The sequence below is a fragment of the Colius striatus genome, chromosome 1, assembly GCF_028858725.1.
Source record: "Colius striatus isolate bColStr4 chromosome 1, bColStr4.1.hap1, whole genome shotgun sequence".
Lineage (NCBI taxonomy): Eukaryota > Metazoa > Chordata > Aves > Coliiformes > Coliidae > Colius > Colius striatus.
The window spans coordinates 140,455,261-140,475,825 of NC_084759.1; the positions used below are offsets into that span (position 1 = coordinate 140,455,261).

Here is a 20,565-nt window from a genome sequence, read left to right on the forward strand (position 1 = left end):
TCTCCACAGAAGCAATTGCAGAGAAAGACTCCTAAAGCTTCAACTGGCAAGTCAGTGTATCTTCATAGCCAAGAGGTATCAAAAATCAATGACAGATGTAACAAAACCAGAACCCAAGAGACTTTGACTATGGACATTCTGTTAACCATAGATAACAATTAAATCAACATACAAAACTACATTCTAAAGCCAGATTGGGATAGATGTATAATGAAGTCAAGATGCAGATTTTTTTTTTTGCCAAGTGTATGGTTTTAAAGTCCATAATTCAATTTGTTTTCCCTAAAGCAAAAAAGTCTGAACATGAAAATTTAAACAGAGATTTTAGATACAATGGACAGTTACTAGTTCTGTCTTTCACTGAGTACCTACTTCCTGTCCTTAAAACTATCCCCCTAACCACTACTATTTGCAATTGAGTTTCACAACATATTTCATTTGTTTATAAAATTCCTTTTCCTATTATTATAGAACCCTGATCTTTTCTTTTTGTTTGGATCATAAGCATAACGCTAGCAATACCAGCTGTAACTGCTACTCTACTAACATCAGCATTCTGCCTCCAACAGTGACTTTCACCTATTCAGAAGAAAACCCAACAAATCTACAATTTACCTGTCAAATCAAGTAATAACAAGCATGATAAGACAGATGATTTTTATCAGAATCTCTCAGCATCCAACTTACACTCTAGAGCATGAGATCCGCTTACCTTTAACTGTACAGGCACATCTACAAATTTTATTAAGAATCATAAAACGTAATCTTCTTTTATATCCAAGCTACTTAATCAAATTCTTGGCAAGCTGATGAACTAAAATTCTGGAATAGATAGGAGGAAAGAGAAAACAACAATAGGAAGACTTTTGTCCCCAAAACAGAAGTAAATGTACTAACAACTCTTTACCTCACACTGTTATATGCCACAAGCATATGAAAGGAGGCATACAGAAAAAAAAAATCCATTCAAAACAACAACATATTTCTAGCCTAAGAACAACACAGACAGGCCATATTCAATCAAAACAGCTGTCTTTTACACACATAAAATAAGAGCCTGGATCCGGAACACATCCAGATCTCAGTTTCATACTGCTGGCTTACCCTTAGGAAAAGAAATCAAATCCAAAAAATCTCCTACTGGGTTATTTAGAAGTTCATTGAAGTTTGAGTCTAGGATATAGCCAGCTCATCCAGACTTGTGCTCAGGCTTAGAGTGAGCCCAGACACTCTACTGTCCCAGGTGTGTTCATTTTATGAAGGTGAATCCTTTATCAGAGTCACTCGGCCTCCAAAGGGATCAGCTCTGAGGGTGCTAGACTCCCTTGGTTCAAATCAAAGCTATCTTTTGCCTAAATCAGAGCACTTAATATTTAGGGAACAGTGGGTTTACCAAGTCAGCCACTGAAAGATGTTTCTGGGGATCAGATTCCAAACTCTCTTCTGAACGTCTCTCTCTTCTAAACAGACTATGACCCCACATATCTGCTCCCTCTCTGCTCATCCTTATTTTTTATCATTTTAAGCTGGAAATACTTAAGGCATCTCACTATGTCACTGACTTACAAATACTCGTCCTGATCAAGCCCATGTTGCCTAATCTGGTTCTGACATGTCAGGTTATCCCTGACAGGAAAACTGAGGTACAGAAAAAACTAGGCATCTTGCCGAATTCCAGTCTCCACTCACATAGCTCAATCCCCTATCCCAGTCCTGATGGTTTAGTATTAAGGCAAGGAAACATCCACATGCAGATGCCAGAAACAACTGAATTAGTTGTGGTGCTGACAACAGTACTACAGCAGAAAAAAATTCTGCTTAGACTGCTCAAAGCCAGCCAGAGCATAGGCTACACTTTCATCGGGCACAACATGGATTACTTTTGTTTTTGTGCTATTTACCCCGACACAATATCCCCTCTCACTGCTGAGGAGATGCTAGCCTCTGCTTGTAACTATCTGTGGTTAAAGCTATGCCTTTGCCTAGTCAAATATAAATTCTGCACAGCTTTTTTACTTTCATATTCCTTATAAGTGCTCATTTGGGGGTGGCTGCTTGATTAGGCTGTTATGCAGTTTGCACATTTTATGTGCAAGCTGTACAGTGTAGAGAAGAGCCATTTAGATTAAACTCAGAACCTTTCAATGTTCATCTTAATAGTTAAAGTTAGATCAGAGTTCAGATGAAAACAGTGCCAACATTTTAAAACTGCTCTCAGAAGATTTTAGCTGGAATATCTTCTGGAAGGTAGCAGTTCTTGGGAAGTCCACCTAAGGACAAAATTCCAGAGAAATACTTCTTGCAAGAATTGAACCACAGTCTTACAACAGAGTTCCTTTTTGCACTGGATCTAAAACAGGAATCGACAGAAGTGTTTCTATCCCCTTCCCGCTTCCTTTGAGTGAATTCAGCACTAAGGCTGCATTACCACTTATTTTATCTCAGTCTGATGTATTATGGGAACATAAAATATGAAAACTCACCTAGAACCTCCTTCCTCTAGAGCTCATGGGGCTTTGTACATCCTCATTGCACTTTTCAAACCTTTCTCACACCTTTCAATCCTCATCCATGGCTCCAGTCTATGGCAAAATCTTTCACCTGGGCTGAAACTTCCACACAAGTGGTTTTGTAATCTTTCAATCTCTGAACTCTATAACCGGTTTTATGTAGCAAAAAATTCAACTGTCATTAAGAAAACTTTTTTTCAACTATGTTTATCTTTAGCCACCTCAGACCATTCACTTCCAAATATAAACATAACTTACTAAATCTATAAATCATGGACATATATGTAAACCTCAGAGACTATTACTGCAAATTTCTCTACTCATATAAGGAGTACTGGACCCAATTAGAAAGATTGCCCATGAGTCAAGCCTGGCTCTCAGATATACTCAGAGAACTCTGCACCAGTAAACACCAGCTCCTCATAAATTAACATCAACTGGATGTTTCTCCAGCGGAAACTTCTCAAGCTTTGTATCTCACAAAGATTATAGGCAGTAGAGAGCTGGACAAATCTGCTTTCCAGCTACATCTGCTTTGTGCAGCAGTGTATGACACAGTTTTCTTTAATTCAGTAAATTCATATGCTATACTAGTGATGGGCTACCAGCCTGGGTACAGAAGTATTTGTACGGGTCCTCATTTACATAAGTTCACAATACGAAAAAATAACATTTTATTCTCACCATGAAGCACTCCTAGCTCAGAAAAATATTTTGGTGGTATTACATTCATTTCTTTGTTGATGTGAACACATCTAAACAAAAGACAGGCTCACTTCTTTTTCCAAGATTTTCATCTGATTGTAAATTTGCTTGTGCAGACCTCAAAAGAAAAATTAACAGCTGCACAAAATAACAAAGCAAATTTTGTTAAGCTTAAAATCATATTCTCAATGGGTCTCTAGTGAACTTTGCAGAGGTTACACCATTTTCATTTTATTTAGTTTCTCTCTTTTTTTAGAAAACAAGATGACAAATAATCATACACAAATAGAATTTTTAATCATGTTCCTCCTCAGTTTCCACAAGCCTGGACAGCATAAGCTTGTAGGTCAAACAATGTGGTTTGTTGCAGCCTTCTTCCCAAAAAAATATACTTTTCCATTTCTTTACACTTTCTATATCACATACAAACTTGAACCAACCCTCACAGCAGCTTTATCAGATGCAGCTACTATAGTGTCATCATCCTCTAACACATAAAGACACGGGGGGTCAAGAAGTCAAGTCATACATATCATCAGCAAAAGGTAGGGTCAGGACTCACAATATGATTCCAGCCTCCTGGCAGCACAGTGCTATCTTTAGCTACAAACCACAGGCACAGCTTCAGGCATTTTTGCACTTTTGAAAGATGTTACCAAAATTCACAACCAAAAGAGTTTGAAGCTGGCCTTGTTTAATCCTGTTTCTTAGGAGTCCACATAAAATAATACATAATATGGTAGCAGAAAGTGTCAAAGCAATATTAAATGGAATACAAAGGCAACATCACAGGGCAGAAAGGTAATATCCCTAACACAGCTCCATGGTGATCACACCTGGAATACTTCATTCAGTTCTGGAGAACTCATTTCCTGAATGATAATGACAACCTGGAGGAAGATCACAGGAGAGCCATAAAAATGTTAAGCAAGCAGAGAGGGACCAACTTAAAAAGAGAGATTAAAAGAGCTAAGGATGCATCAACTGACTAAATACTAAAAAGAGAAGTGACAACTGTCTGCAAGTATTAGAAGATCATTAGCAAGGGCAAAGAATCCTTTTAGTGAAATAATAGTTTACAGCTACAGGGAGGAGCAGTAAATTTAAATTAAAAAAACATTTATTGATCAAAAAAGTCACTTTAGCAAAATCAATTATACTATTGGATAGACCTGATAGTATGCTTAATCAACACTACTGCTTCTTAATTTTTTTACCCCTTAAGAACAGAAAAAATGACAGATAAATCCTGAAAACATTATATTTTGAAATTTTAGGTTGAAAATGTGTTTTGGTATTTTCCCAGTAGAATATTCTATCTCTGCTTGGGGAGATTTCAGACATCCCTGAAGCAACACAGACACATTAGGCACACTACTTTTGCACTAAACCAGGTATAAGCCACAGCTCTGACTAGGATGTTGCTGGTACAAGTACACCAGTCTAGATGTACTGATGAATACTGTCCCAAATGGGGCATTCACTGGTGTCTCCTGTCTCTCATCTAACCATCCTGAAAAACAATAGTGAAAATAAATGCCAGATCCTGTTCTACTTGGCATTGGGATAATTTGCAATGATGAGGCAACTAAATGACTCAATATTTAGTGTTTTCTGTTTCTCCTCTTTGTTTTCTCCAGGAAACAGGACAGGCACATAAGCGGACCTTGCTGACAGTCCATCAGAACACAAAAAGCTCCACCTGCCAAAGTCAAGGAAACCTTGTTGCAAGAGTTTAAAGAGTCACTGGCCAACTTGTTCATCTCCCTCTCTGTATAGAGCTACCATGCTTTGGATGAACACATATGCCAAAGTGAACAGATATGCTTGAGCCTTAGTCCATCAGGTACACTGCACTGCTGTTTATCACCTGAACAACAAAATAATATTTAACTATTGTGCATTTACCTGGATCTGATTTACAGTGTGAGCAAGATCTATGGATGAAAAACACAAGGGAACCACAAACTTGTGTTATAACACTGACAACTTTGGCTTATTTTGACTTGGAAAGTGCTGTTTTTCACTACCAAGCTTTAATAACAATTTTTAAAAGGTTCTATTTGTCTTATTTTATAAAACCCACTAGATCTTAAGAAAAGCAGTGGCTGTCTACTCCATAAAATATAAGCACAAAAAATAAGTACATCAAAAGCCTATTGCTGGTTGGCCAATTTCCATATAGCCTAATATGGTTAAGAAAATGTTTGACTGGAGCCCAGAGCAGAGTGCCAAACTTAACAACTCTGCAGTAAGCAGAGTGCCACAGAGCCCTCTGCTTAGACTCACTGTAATTTCAGTTCAGTGCAGTTACTACCTATCCACATGAACTAGACCATAATTGTACTTCTGCACAGTTACAAAAGCCAGATACTTTTGTTTTCTCTCCCCTGCCAGTGAAGATTAACACTAGCTGCCGTACAAGGCTTTCAGAGATAGAAGCTCATTGAAGTGTTTCCCTTCTTGGGCTAGATCCGTTAAGGAAATCCTGGGTATCTTGAGGATATAAAAGAACATGCACTGTATGAGACACTCTGCATTTGTGTAAACATCTCAGGAAGTGGAGGTTTTAAAGGGCTCCAATACAAGAACACCCTTTCTATATCTACTGCTAGTGTACACATGAGAGAGTGTACAGTAATTAAATCTATATGCAGGGCATATAGATTTCCTCACTATCCATCTTGCTACCACCACAAGATGCAAATTTCCTACCTACTTCTGAGTGGGCTGCAAAATAAACCATGCCCACTTGTGTTATGTATTTGCATTTTTGTCTTTCAAATTTCACCAGGTAACAAATAGTTTATGATTTTTAAACTACTTAAGACAAAAAAAAAGAGTGGCAAAGACAATGAATGACATTATCAAGGCCAGTCTTTAAATCACACCTCAGTCTTCCCATTCTTTAATTTAATGCCACTGAAATCAGTGTGAAGTCTAATAACAGGGACTTGGCAACAGAGAAAAAGTGGGTCATTGAGCTCATAGCAGTGAAACAAGCCACTTTAGGCATTAAAAGAACAATGATACCTTGATTATGCAAAAGGGTTAGCTAGTCTCTCCCAGATCATTTCCTATGAGATCATATGCAGACTTGGAAACAGAAGGGACCGGTTTCAGGAAGTGTGGAAGCCTTTTATGGATTATATTAACAAGGCACAGGCTGTTCCCTGAAACTGATTCCATTATGGCCACATGCCCTGGTTAGAATGCCTTTAGCATATATGATAGTACCAACAAGGACCAAAAAAAGCAGCAATTCTGTCATTTAATCCCTGTGACTTTTGTTTGTTTGTTTTGAGGGGGTACTATGATTTAGTTGTAATTTTCTAGGTGGGGACAACACATAACAGGTCATAGTGGGATATCTATTCAGTTCCTTAAACTTTAAAGCATTCTACAGACCTTAGCCACAAGTTTGTAAAAACTGAAATATTTGTCTTACATAAGTAGGGGGAGAAAAAAAGCTACAGTGACAGATTTAGGAATGATAGCTAATAACTATTAGAATCCAATTATGATTTTTCTTCTTCAATAAATACTAACACAAAAAACATACATCTACACAAAATCACATCAGTGCTTGAAAAGTACTTTATTTTTCTTGCTATTTGAGGTCTTAGCTATGGCACTTACTATCAAACACATCTTCCAGTCAGTTTAGTTACCATATATCCATTGTTAATATAGAAAATTAGAAAGCTAACTAGCAACTGCACTCCTTTTCTAAGAATCAATGCTGTACATGATCTTATTTGTTAGAATTTTACATCTAGACATTATATTCTGGGTGATGCACGTGAATGCGGCAGATGTCTCACATGCACCAGGTCTACCCTGTGGTTCCAGGTAGACCCAGGAGTATAAACACACCTCAAAAACTGTAATTCTGTCTGGAAGTGTCAAGGCATTACAGTGGCAAGGGTTACATGTTAATTCTTTAAAAATTTGCATGTTGAGCTTGGTAAGATTTGAATGGTAAGAGTCTGAATTTCACCATTGGAGGCAAACTAATCTGTTAATTGAATTAACTAACAGTAATATATTTATTAGCAATGATATTAGTAGATTTTGTTTTCAGTAGAAAGTAACATGACATTTTCAAACTGCAGCTCTCAAAGAAAAGGAATAATCTTCCCTTCTGTTTACAGATAGAGGAAGAGAGGAATAGATGCAGTTACCTGTCCAAGCCCAGTTGGTCATTCAACAGAAGCATCTCCTGCACCCCTGTTAAGTGCTTCCCCCCACTGGGTTCCACTTTCTCCTGTCATTTGCTCTGTCCTAACGGTAATATAATCTGCATCACTGCTGCTCTGCCCAAGAATCAAAACATTTATAATTCCCCAGGTGTCAAGCTGACATCTCTTACTAGAAATGAGACACATTTTTGTTCTTTTTGGGACTGAAAAGAAATGAGACACATCTGAACAGAGGAATGAAAACCTCACAAATTTATTACAATTATTTGTTCTCTGTTTAATGGTAGTGTTGTTCTTTGTGCCAAAGAGGATACAATAATAAAAGACAACCGTTGCCTTTTTTCAGTTTGGGGAATAACTGTCAGCAATACGTCCTAAGAGACTTGTCCATCACTATTTATAACTGAGTAAATATTAGAGGATATACATATTTTGCCCCGAAAAAAACAAGACCTTTGGCCTTAATGTTTCTGTGGAAAGTGCTTTGGAGAAGGCTGTTAGCCTGCAACAATGTTCCCTTCCATTAAAATTTCCTCTTAAAATATGTGGCCCAAAGGAGGAGCACTAGACCTCGAATATACCACAAGTATGGACAAGTCTGCCTGCAGGCATTTGGAGGCTGGGAATTTGCCCAAAACATTATTCTTACAGAATTAACTGACTTTGTTAGTCAGCATAGTTAACAGTCTCAAAAAAAAAAAAATTACTCTGACATGCCTTTGTCAGGACAGCTCACCAGTTGCATATTGCAATGTTTTTCATTGCTTAAGGATTAATTATTCCCAAGGACTGAAACTGGAGTCTTTACACATCTATGGGCAAATAAAAGAAGTGTTTAGGGGCCGTACTGTCCAACAAACTATCACTTTTAGGTTTCTAATGCTCCTGGCTTTAACCCAGCTCACCCTGACTCTCCCTCATCTCCTGACATAAGCTGTAATAGTGCCCAGAAGAGCAGGCAAGTTACATCTGACCACACAAACTCAGTATATGCTCAGGGCTCTGCCCTTCTTGGAACTCTTCAATCTGCCTGAAAAACACCAGACACCATAAAAGACCGACTAGAAAAATGGCATGAGACAGGCAACACGACTCAAAGGCAAGCCTTTAATGTTATCTTTATATGCTGTTAACTCACTACGAATTAATGCAGACACAATAGCTCTCAGTTCTGTCATGCATATTACCATGACTGCTTGGGGCACTTAGAAGAACATAACCTCGTGAGAAAACTCCAAATCAGATCTGTGATATCCCTCATGCAAGCACTGCCCTTGATAGTAACCAGTCATTTCGGAGAGATGTTCTACAACAGGGTAACCATTCAAGGCAAGTCCCTTCCTCACTTCCTCATCAATGCTGGCTTATTAACTTAATTTTTAAATCTCTTTCAATTACTTCCCTTGTCCTCTGTATTTTACTAGTATTTTATATAAATGTCCTATCCTTTAGGATCAGTGAATTTGCTATTCATGACATCAGAACTTTCACCTGTGTAGTCAGAATGATGGAATTCCCTCATCTGGAGCAATTTGTGCTAAAAAGTGATTCTAAAACAAGTGTAGCCTGGGAACATTTATTATTATCATTGCTTAGCAAGACCCCTATCAAGTGCTGAAGCAGCAATCTTTTGAAAGGCAAATTTCCTCCCACCTGGCAAGCAGAACTATTTCACATGTCCCTCTCAAACTAAAACCAGAACGCCTAGGGAATATCGAGTTATTGACTTTGCTAACGTACTCAGCAACATTATTAACTTAATGACGTATAATAGTCTCCATATTCATAACTTTTCAGTAGGAGAAAGACTAGTATGGCTATTAAGCTGAAATAATTACCTCAGTCAGTACCCTATGTGTACCACTGATGTGTGCATGCAAAGATGACCACATATAGGCTTAATGATAAAGATAAACATGAGTTAGGCCTTCTCAAGAAAAGAAGTGCTCTCTCCTTTTCATTCAGGTAATGCCCAGGGACCACAGGAACTACAACGTGGAAGAATTCCTCCAGTGTTTCAGAGAGTTGGATTACCATGCATATACTTACTTGTAATCCTGAGCATACAAACCACTAACAAAAGGAAACATCAAGGTGTAGGGCTCCCAAATACCCAAGACAGTTCTGACAGTTCAGTCAAGGACTGCTATGAAGTATCTTCCCAATGTGGCGCATTAAGCTGAATACTGGACAGCCAAAGTGGCCTCTTTCCACACAAGACCTTGAGTTGCAAAGGAAACTAAGCTAACACTAAAGTGTTGCTTGTCATAGAAATTGCTTCATCTGAACAGAAAATGTGTCCAAGAAAATAAATGAATAAATAAATAAATAAAAGAATTAATGGCATATCTTACCAGTTAAGATGTGCCTGAGACTCGAAGATGCTGCCTCTTCTGCTCCCAAGGAGTTCTTTGAGTAACCAAATGGTTATCACAGGCACTGGAAAGACAGAAGTGTTTATGGGTAGGAATAATGAGGACACCAAAAGCAGAAGAATTTTCAGTAATGATGATCTAGAAAGTAGATTAGATCTCGATCCTTGCTGCAGTTCTTAGGCACTATTGCACGACTAAGTTGACTTGCAGCACCTTTTTTTTCCAGTGAGTCCTCCATGAAGAAGAAGAAAATACCAAGCAAGAGAATTCAAACTGCACTATGCATCCAAAGTCCTATTAAGAGAAAAGAGTTGCTTCCACTTGCAGGCAAAACTGCTGTATTCACTTGATCCTGTTGCCATACCTGTAACCCAATCACAGTGAAATGCAATCCTGAGAACCACCAGCCACAGAACTGAGAATTTTAATAGCCAAACTGCACCGATTAATAAGGAGTCAAACCTAATTAAGCCCCCTGATTCATGTCACAAAAAATAACTGAGAGAATTCACTATTTGTTTTGGCTGTAGACCAACATGGTTACTTGATTGTTGGCGGCCTCCAGCCAAAGATGCAAAAACATTTGGCTATTTCTGCATATCTGCTAGAGTGTACTTACACAGTTTTTGGTGACAGGTTGCATGTCTGCTTTTACATGTACTTAGACACTTTGTAACTATTACAGTAATAGAACAACTGCCTCTGAGTAATAGCCAGGAATTGAGCAGATTTGAGCAGTGTGTGGTGAGACTGTAAACTGTGTCTGAGCAATAACTAAGCAGGAGAACTAGAGGGAGTTCCTGCGAGAACAGGTATCGTACTTGGAGTGACGTAAACCCATTAGGAAGATGATCGGGGTCTCTGGTAGCTCCCATCCCTTTCACCTGCAATATCACAAGGTATTGCAAGGTTCAGAGAAGTTTTATTTATTCACCTGTTAAATCAGTTGAAGAAAGGTCTCTCAAAAATGATCTGGCTTCACAGTCAGACTTTAATTAGGCAAAAACACAGTTTACCTGCCCTGTTCACTACCTAATCAACAGAATCATCAGACGTGTTTAAGAGCATTCATTAGGCTAGTGGGCTTGAGTAGATTTGACAAAACTCTGGAAAAATACACCACGCTTTTGCAAGTGATGCTTCATTTTTGTGCTGTTTCTTCTAAATCCCTAAGTAGCAGGCAGGGGGAAGTGGGAGGGGAGGTGGAGAGCAGCAGCACAGGGAGAGTTCAGGTACTTACGTCAACGAACTTTCATGCATTTGTTTTAATTTCACACTGACTGACAGATAAAGTCTTATGAAAACATCATGTGATGGGATGATGGGAGAGTTAAAGTCTCCACCATACATACGGTACTGTGCTTCTCAATAGTTAAACACAACTTCTACCTTGTTGTTTTACAAAAACAAGAAACACCTTTGTTGGACCAAGAACTATCAAGACTGTCTCCAGTGACAGGACAAGGGTAAATGAACATAAGGTAGAACCCAAAAAGTTCCACTTAAACATAAAAAAAAGCTTTTTTTACTGTAAGGGTGAGGCAGCTCTGGCACAGGCTGTCCAGGGAGGGTGTGGAGTCTCCTCTGGAGGCTTACAAAACCCACCTGAACACATTCCTGTGTGACCTGATTGAGGTGGACCTGCTTTAGAAGAAGGTTTGGACCTGACGATCTCTAAAGGTCCCTTCCAACCGCTACCATTCTATGATTCTAAGAAGAAAAATCACAGCTATGTCCAGCTGAGCTAGCAGTTCCTACAGGAGGTTTGACAAATCCAGAAGGTCTTGTGAAAGGAATACAGATTCCCTCTGAGCACTGCAAAGGTCCAGTTTTCTGGGCTATCTCAGCCTCAATAAAACTCTCATTAAAGTCAATAGGAATTGAATGTTCTAATCCAGAGAAAAATCTAGATCTGTACTTACATCAATAAAACACAAATCTGCTCCAGTCATTAATAAAATCCAACAATTGACATGCCATTCAGGAATCATGTAGCTGCAGGAGGTGATTCAGATATTTAAAGTAGAAATTCAGCTTTTATGCTACTCAGCCTATGTAACTTACTGTAGTCATGAAAAAAAAAATACACTATCATTCACATACAATGAGGAAAATAAAAATTCAAAGGTGTAATACACAGGAAAGTTAAATGGCATTAAATTCTGTAACTCATTGACTGCTGAGACATTTCAGAGATGAAGCAAAGGTGAACATTAGTCTTAATCAAAAGAACATCTCATTACTGTTCTAAGGCTTTCACTTATCCTTGTTTCCAGTGAAATCTTAACATCAAGTCATTCTTAAGTGCTCATATTCACAAGGTACTTAAGCATGTTCCTCATGATGGAAACAAGATTACTCATCTACTTGAAGTTAGGCATACATTTGTTGAGGCAGAGCCAAAACATACACACACTTATACCTGACCAAGGACTTGTTTTCCTTTCATTATCTGATTTTATTCTGTAGTTGAAAGCACAGTACAAAAAAAATCCGTAAGTATCATGCCACATCTCCAAGAATTCTCTGGTGAAACAAATTATGGAATATGTATTTTACACCATTTATTTGCTAGCTGTAGTGACATTTTCCGTGCATAAATTCTATATTTGTGTCCTTAAAACTATCAAAACTGAAGTCTTTCCTAAAAGGAAACAGTAATGAAATATCTATGAAATGAAAGACTATGAATGAATGAATACTAATGACTAGGCAGGATTTGAGTCAGAAGATTTTATCCACTTGTTGATATACTTTTATAACATGTTATACCATACAGCCTGCATAATATCAAAGTCAAGGAACACCAACAACTAAAAAGATTGTATTATTTTTAAAAGATCTATTTGGCTCAAACTCAAGCAATCTCTGGATGCCACACCTAGAGAAAAGCTGAGACTTCATTATCTTGCACTTTTTCCCTAAAGGAGGCCAAAGCGCCATACAAATGGATTTATCTTACTATTTCTTTAATCTTTCCTACAGATCTTCTGATCATTATACTTACTTACATACTGATCAACTAATTATGAGACTGGGAAAATGGAGGTATGGGTACCAAAGCTAAAAGTTGTGAAAATATAAACTTTCTTTTCCTCTCCGAGTTGTCAATACTTTCATAATTTTATAGCTAGACATAGCTACTTGTAAGCAGAAAGGCAAGACCATTTACATTTTTGTAGGCAAACTAAAGCACGTTTTTTCCATTGCTCTTTTCCAAGGTGAAATTCTCTTCTTCAGAGGAAGACGGAAACAATCATTTTCAGAAAATGAAGTCATTATGGCTTAGATCACAGGGAATTAGTCTAATATTTTTAAGAAATTCCTTCCCTTCAACTTGACTGCTATAATAAGCAAGCTGGATTCTGTGGGTTACTTCCACGTACTTGAACAAACTTTATGTAAAAATGATGTAGCACCATAACTCTTTGTCGTTCAAGCAAAACAACCAAGTCTACGTTGTCTATTTCCTCCCTTTCTCCTGTTATGCTACAAAAAAAAAAAATTCTGAGCTAGTCCTTAAACCCTGGAGCACCTGTAAATTGTCCAGATCAGCATAGAACACAACTTTTTTTGTGGTTTAGGGCATTTTAACAACATGAATGAAGATGAGATCTCATTCACTGTTACATCGCTGCTCCTTTAATTTCAGGTCAACTCAGGTGATGTGAGCACAGGGGCTGTACAATCAGACCTTATATCTGAGGAAGATGAGCTGTGGACCTTCGCACATATCCTGTTTCACAAAGATGGGGGCCCACAGCTTGGTCCCTTTCAGCATAATTAATGGTGTCAGAATTTCACGTGCCGACTTGAAATTGGGCTGAGGCACCATAACCCAGTAATCTTGATGAGCCTGTTCCGTAGTATTAAATGTGGGAACATTTAGATGGTAGTATCTGTATTATCAAACAGAAATAATCGCACCAAGGGTAACCTATATTCATTCCTTTGGAAGAGGCTGGATCCTCTTTTCTACAACCTAGATAAGGTAACAAAATGCTAAGGACAGCTCCTCCATTATAGCACAAACATTTAAACACTTACAGAAATCAAACTTCAATTCCTGAACATCTTTGGACCACTGGCTCAGGACTATTAAAGCAGAAGGCATGAACAACAGCCAGGCAATTCATTGAAACTATATCAGGTATGGCACCGATTCAGAGGAAAGCATTGTAAATGCTGCACTACCCTGCTTTCCAGTAATTCTGGAAGCAGAAGTTGCCAGGGATTACTTAGCCTGGTTTTGTTGAGCTCCTGAGGTCAAAAGACATCACAACCCAAGTGGATCTGGCTGCAGATGTTTTAAAGGAAACAAATGGCAAAAATATCTTTCGGTACAACAAACACCCCAATCTTCCATTTACGATCACCTGAAGATACGACATGAAAACCACCACACATGGCAGACAGTAGCTCAGCTTTGATGTCCTAATAGCAATACAGAATCACATATATACACAACCACATCTGAAAGCCTCAATAGAGTAGTATTCCTCAGATGCAAATTCCCAGCTTAAAGCTACCATACTGAAGGTAGAAATGTAACAGAAAGCTGTAATAGCTTGTAGATTATAGACTTCTGAGGTACTTTTGAGAATCTCCTTAAGATGACATTTTTCACAAACATGATATATATATATACACACATATCTGTTCTTGTCTGACAGCTTAAAGGGCACAACTATCATTCTTCCTGCCACAGCAAAGTATCTTCTTTTACATTTTTATTTTGTCTATGAAAATAAGTCCTTTAATTCCTCCTCTAAGACTATTTAAAAGAAACCTAAAGCAGTCTTGCCTGTTACTTGAATTACAGTAGCACTTATTTTTTCACAGTATTTTTTACCACTTATATGAAAATACAGTCATAACATTGCTCAAAGTACAACTTTTAATCCCTTTCATAATACAAACATGAATATGAATTTCTGATAATTTGTGTTAACAATAATTTGATGACAGTTCAACATGTGATATTAATTATATAACTGGGGGGAAAGCAATGCAGGTTATGTATTGTGTCCTATGCCCTACAAAAACATAGCATATGTGTGAATGCTGAATGTAGGGAGAACCCAGCTTTAAAATCTCTAATCAGATATTTTTGGTTAAAACACCCACCGACGTATCCTTTTGTCTCTATTAATTCTGGTATCAATCATCAACGGAAACAATTGCATTTAATAAAGAGTGGGGATTTTCAGGATACTTTAAGTTTTTGATATATTTACTCTTATGAAAGTCATGTCCTATTTTACATATATTTCCCCTGAAATTTTTATTCCACAGGGTACTGTGGAATAAAGGACACTGGAAAGTAGAGATTTTTTTGATATAATTTTATTGGGCAGCCAGCCAATTCCTATGCCAGTATCAGCAGTGAATTTATAGCTTGAAGAAAAGAAAACTCTGGAGAGACAGCAGTTTGTGGGAGGGATGTTTTATTGGGTTTTGTTGTTTAAAACTGCAAAGCTGTTTTTGATAAGTTTGTCATCAGACTCACAAAGAAAGAGTGGGATTTAAAACATCATCTGCTCTGAAAGACCTCTAGCATCCAGTCACACGATGCTGAACACCTCATCCATACTCCAGCTCCCGTCTCAGGGCTTATTCCTACTTTAGTACACATTGGCAGACTAAATGTGCGGGGACCACTCATTAGAACTGGCTACTGGTAACTTATGTTACAAATCACATCATTTTTTACTTCACCCCTCATTTTCTTAGTTCTGTGGAGTTTCAATCTGTGATTATATAAGGAATAAAATAAAAGCCAAACATTTTTCCCAGTCTGAGACTTTGCTATGTTGCTGAAATTTAGCCTTTGTTCACAAAAGATAGAAAGTTCTTGAAGCAAAGGTCATCTTACAGCCATCAGTAGTACAATTATCACAATTATACCTCTACAACCACAAAATACATTAATTATCAAATACTTAATTTTAACAAATGCTGTATTTACAGCAGACTGTTTTATGGGACAGAAGGCTGAGTCTGATTTAGCCCTCAGTTCATTCCCATACATAGTGGTAAGAGAGCCAGCATTGAGTTATTTTTCCTAAGCATAGCTCTGATTGATCCTAGGAGCCAAGCATATATAGGAATGCACATTCAGGACACATTCTCTTGCCCAATGGTCCATCCTTTGTCACAGGTCAAGAAAGGCCCTTAGGGTAGTGTCTCCCCAAAGTCAGCAGGATCATGCCAGTCTCCAAGCACCCTGCACTCCTGTCAGTACTCCCCACTTTTCAGCCTCTAGTCAGCACTGGTTCAAGGCTAAACACCAAATCCAGTAGAACAGCTTCTGTAGCACCTCCAGAAAAATACACACACATGCCTTTCTATAGACTAAAAATTAGAAGCAGGTAAGTTGTTTCCTTGATTGGCTAATGAATTTCTGCTGCTTTTAAAATATTCAATTTTTACTCCTATTTCTGATAGAAGCATGATTCCATGTCAGCTAACCATTTCACGAAGGATGTGAAACATCCCCTAATCACTTCACATATAAACAAAGGTACATTTTTAGAATTCAACACCCTTTTTTTTCTTTTTAACAGTAGATACAGTATAAATCATACCTTTCTTTATGAACTGAGGAGCTTCTCAAAGATGAAATTTTCACTCTTTCTGGTTTATATGACTATTACAGAATGGTAGGGGTTGGAAGAGTCCTCCAGAGATCATCTAGTCTAATCTCCCTACAAAAGCCTGGATCAGGTCACACAGCACCTTGTCCAGGCAGGTTTTGAAAACCTCCAGAGAAGGAGATTCCACAACCTCCCTGGGCAGCCTCTGCCAGGGCTCCCTCATCCTTACAGGAAAGTTCTTCCTTGTGTTCAAGTGGAACTGTTTGTGTTCCAGCTTGTACCCACTACTCCTAGTCCTGTTGCTGAACACAACAGAAAAAAACTAGTGTACTCTTGACATATATACCTTTTAGGTACTTATGATGATGAGGTCTTCTGTTCTCTAGGCTAAACAGCCCCAGGTTTTGCAGGCTTTCCTCATAAGGAAGACATTACAGTCTCCTACTATCTGTAGTCCTGCACTGGACTTTCTCTAGAAGTTCCCTGTCCCTTTTGAGATGAGAAATTGTCACAGTACTCCAGATGAGGCCTCACCAGGGCAGAGGGGGAGGAGAAAGCCATATGGTTCACATAACTTATTAATGAAACATTAATATCTCAGACTATAAAGGTGAGACCCTCCCACAGAATCCCACAATACCAGGAAAAATTCAAAGGCAGGCCCCTAAGGCAACCAGAAGCAACTCAAGCACCCATCATGCCACAGGAGGTGGCACATAACAGACATTTTGTATTTAAATGAACTGGCAAATAGTGTCTTAGTAACAGGGAAGGGAAGAAGAGAGACAACACTTATTGGAAAACAGATCAACTGAAATAAGTTGATTTTGAGACATTTTAGTTGAAACATGCTTGGGAAAACATTAAAATGACCCCTTTGAAAAACATGTAGCTTTTTTTGTTGGTACTGCATCTTTTATTTAGTAGGAGTCTACTCCACAGATTTTAAGACATGTTTAAGATTCCATAGGTTTAGTATTACATCACTAATGGTCCATAATGAAATTCCAGGCAGTAGCAAAAAGAGAGATTTAATGATAGTATCACACAAGATATGGATATGGGGCCCTTTGTGCAGATTTACTGATAGGAATGTTGAATGTGGGTTAAAATAACACAGTTGTCTGGTTCACTCATGCATACTAAAATATTGTGTGACAGAGCTTAAGTTGTTCTATTATCTGGATCACTTTTAAAAAGTTAACCTAATTCTGCCCTTTTACTGGATTTTTCAAAAAGTTTGTGATTTGCTACAGCTCTATGATGCCAGGGACTACTATACAAAGTATTTTTCCTGTTTTCATGTCACATCCGTCTCCTTGACAAAAATTTCAATGATTTTAGAAGCATGTTTGATATTAGTTGGCCTGTGAGATTACTGCCCTTCAAAGCACAGCATGACATAGCAGACGAAGCGCTTGGCTGGCATCAACTCCAGTCTCTTGCTGTTGCAGGGGTTATTTTTTTTTTCTTGTGGTTCAGTTTCTCAGACTGACAAAAGGGAAAACAATGTCAAGCTCTTTTGTAAAAAACTTTGAGATCAACACAGGAAAAGTAAAGCCTGACAGGTTGATTTTAATGCCATTTTACACTAGAGAAGGAATATTATCTTTTAAAAAATTCTTTAAAAAATAATAAGAAAGTTATTTAACATCTTATGGCTAAGTATGGTTGAAACTCACTGATAATAACCATCTATTCTCTGCAGATAGATAACTTGAGTCCAGGAAAGATGACCTGCCAGAGTCCAATGTGAGATAAACTTGCATCAGTGTATAGGAAATTTTCAAAATCCAAAGACATTCACTTGTTATGGGGCTAAAGTAGTTTGACATAATAGCTCAAATAAAATGAGTCTTTGTCAGTTCCCCAACAACTAATTCTGATTAGAGTTGTTCAATTTTATGTTTTTATGCCAAGAGTAGATAAAGAAAGTAAAATATTGCAGAAATAATGGGGGGGGGGGGGGGGGGGGGGGGCGGAGGTCCCTGAAACAGTTTATTCAAAGAACAATCTTTGCTTTAAAATGCGGGAAGGGACTATGTTGTCAGATCTGCAACAAGTTGTGAATAATCCCAGGCTGACATCTGAGGATGAGCATAAAATAAAGCAGTGAATGAGCTGTTGAAGGTCTTCTCCTTTGAACAGAATGATAGTACTCATGCATCACTCAAGAGACCCCTGTTGCAATCATCAGACAGACCTGAGCTCACAGCATCTTCTTCCAAACAAACGCTAACAAGATTTACACCAAATAAGGGTGTTACATCCAGTGGAAATACTCCTCATCACTGTATGGTAGGGGAAGAATACAGGCTAGCTTGTTACAGTGAGCTAGATCCTGCAAATTCCCACAGAATTCAATTCCTGTCTCGATTGAAAGTCGGATAAGCCATAGTAAGCCATAGCTCTTCACTATTTGGCTTATATATACACATAAGAGAGAAAATAACCTAAGCACAGAAACAGATTTCTGATTTATGTGTGTGAGGACAACAGAAAGAAGAAAATGGTAAACCCCATTCAAACCTTTTTGAATGATACACTTTTTCATTCTGTCAAAAACTGCTATGTGAGAAATAATGAATCATCTGTTAAAACTCCAAATTACTGCCTTGTTGTTTTGTAAAGTTTAACAAAACCTGAGTATGTTTACAAGATTTTGTTTTTCAAAAGTTTTGATGACTTTGGCTGGTTGCATTATGCTGCTGTAACAGATTTCCAGGGTAATGACAGCCAGGTCTGAAATATTCTTGTTGGACATCCAAGAATCAAGGCATTTCAAAAATAACTTGAGAAAAAAAACCCTTGCCCTTTGTTTTGGCCTCTTCCCTTTGACAGAAAGAGTGTCCATTAGCCAAATTAAGTAAGGAGAAATATGAAAGAGTAAACAAACCTTTGACTTATCACAAGAGTCAGACTATTGTTTTACATACCGTGACTGTCTGCGGCAGTATAAAAAGTCAATTTAGCAAGACTAGGAGCTTTAAATTATACACACACTCTCATTTTGGCAGGGTCAAGATTTTTATGGGATTTTTGCTCAACTGGTCCGTTTTGCTGTAGATGAATGGAGAATTTTGATTAAACTGTTGTAATTACTGCACAGAGTTCTCAAACCTGCCAACAATGAGAAGCCAAATAAGTCGGTCTGAAATGTTCCTGCTGTACCAATTGACACTGATTTCAAATGAATGCAATCTGAAGCATTAGGTATACTAGGTTGTGAAATAAAAATGCTCTGCATTTATGTACTGAATATTCATACAGGATTTAGAGTATCCTAGGGTACCAGACATTCAGAAGATTGGTGTTACAGCCAGATATTATTGCTAAAAACAATCAAGGGTCAAAAATCAGTGAGACTGCCAAATCTGAGAATGGACTACAACTGAATAGGAGAGAAGCTTTGTCATCAATTTCAGCAGGGCCAAAAACTCAGTGTCTGTTTTCTTACATGATAACTTTCACTTTTCTTTGAAATCACTACACTAGCATCATTTTCTCATTTTAAAAGAATCATGAATACTTATTCCAGCCATCGTTTTGAAGGGGTTTTTTTACACAGAAATCTTGGTCTCCAGTAAAATCTATTTTTACATCTAAACTCTACTGTTTCATAGGAAAACTATTTCAAAATTTGATCCAACACTTACTGAAGACCGTCCATCAGGTCCTTCATCCTGCAACTACTAAGAACAAGTGCTGCCAAATTACACCCTTACATCTTTGTTTCTGTAAAGCAGCCAGGACTGTCTATGCTACAGAAGGGAACGAAAGGACTTCCCTGCTCTATGAAGCCTCAGACTTCAGCTCTATTAACCTAACTATAGGTCCTTGGAGAGACTCTTTACATTGGAAGCTATGAAAAGAAATGTAAAATATACGCTTACACATCATAAAAATCAGGATTTTTTCCATTTTAAACCACAAGATTAAAAAAATTATGCCATGAACAATAAAATGGAACTTACAAACCCCTAAACAATAAAGAGTAATGCATTACATAGCTGTTTCTGGTCAACTTCCCTCAAGAAACAAGAAAAATGCATCAGAAATGCAGAAAGTCAGCACTGCTGATATTCGTCAATTTTTCTGTACCATTTCTGTATGGAGCAGTTGCATGTATTAGAGTTGTTTTTCATCCAACAGAGAAAAAAACCCCAAAGATTGTCAT

General features: G+C 37.9%; 1 protein-coding gene across 3 annotated transcripts in view; it reads right to left on the minus strand.

Moving 5' to 3' along the window:
* The window catches only part of CALD1 (caldesmon 1), a 195,215-nt gene that overhangs the window by 144,241 nt on the left and 30,409 nt on the right, over positions 1–20,565 (minus strand). For 2 of the 3 annotated variants that reach the window (XM_062009463.1, XM_062009472.1), the window contains exon 2: positions 9,772–9,856. The exons of the other annotated variant lie outside the window; for it this stretch is intronic. The gene's annotated coding sequence lies outside the window, so the exon portion shown is untranslated. The remainder of the gene's footprint in view (positions 1–9,771; positions 9,857–20,565) is intronic. 3 annotated transcript variants of the gene reach the window in all.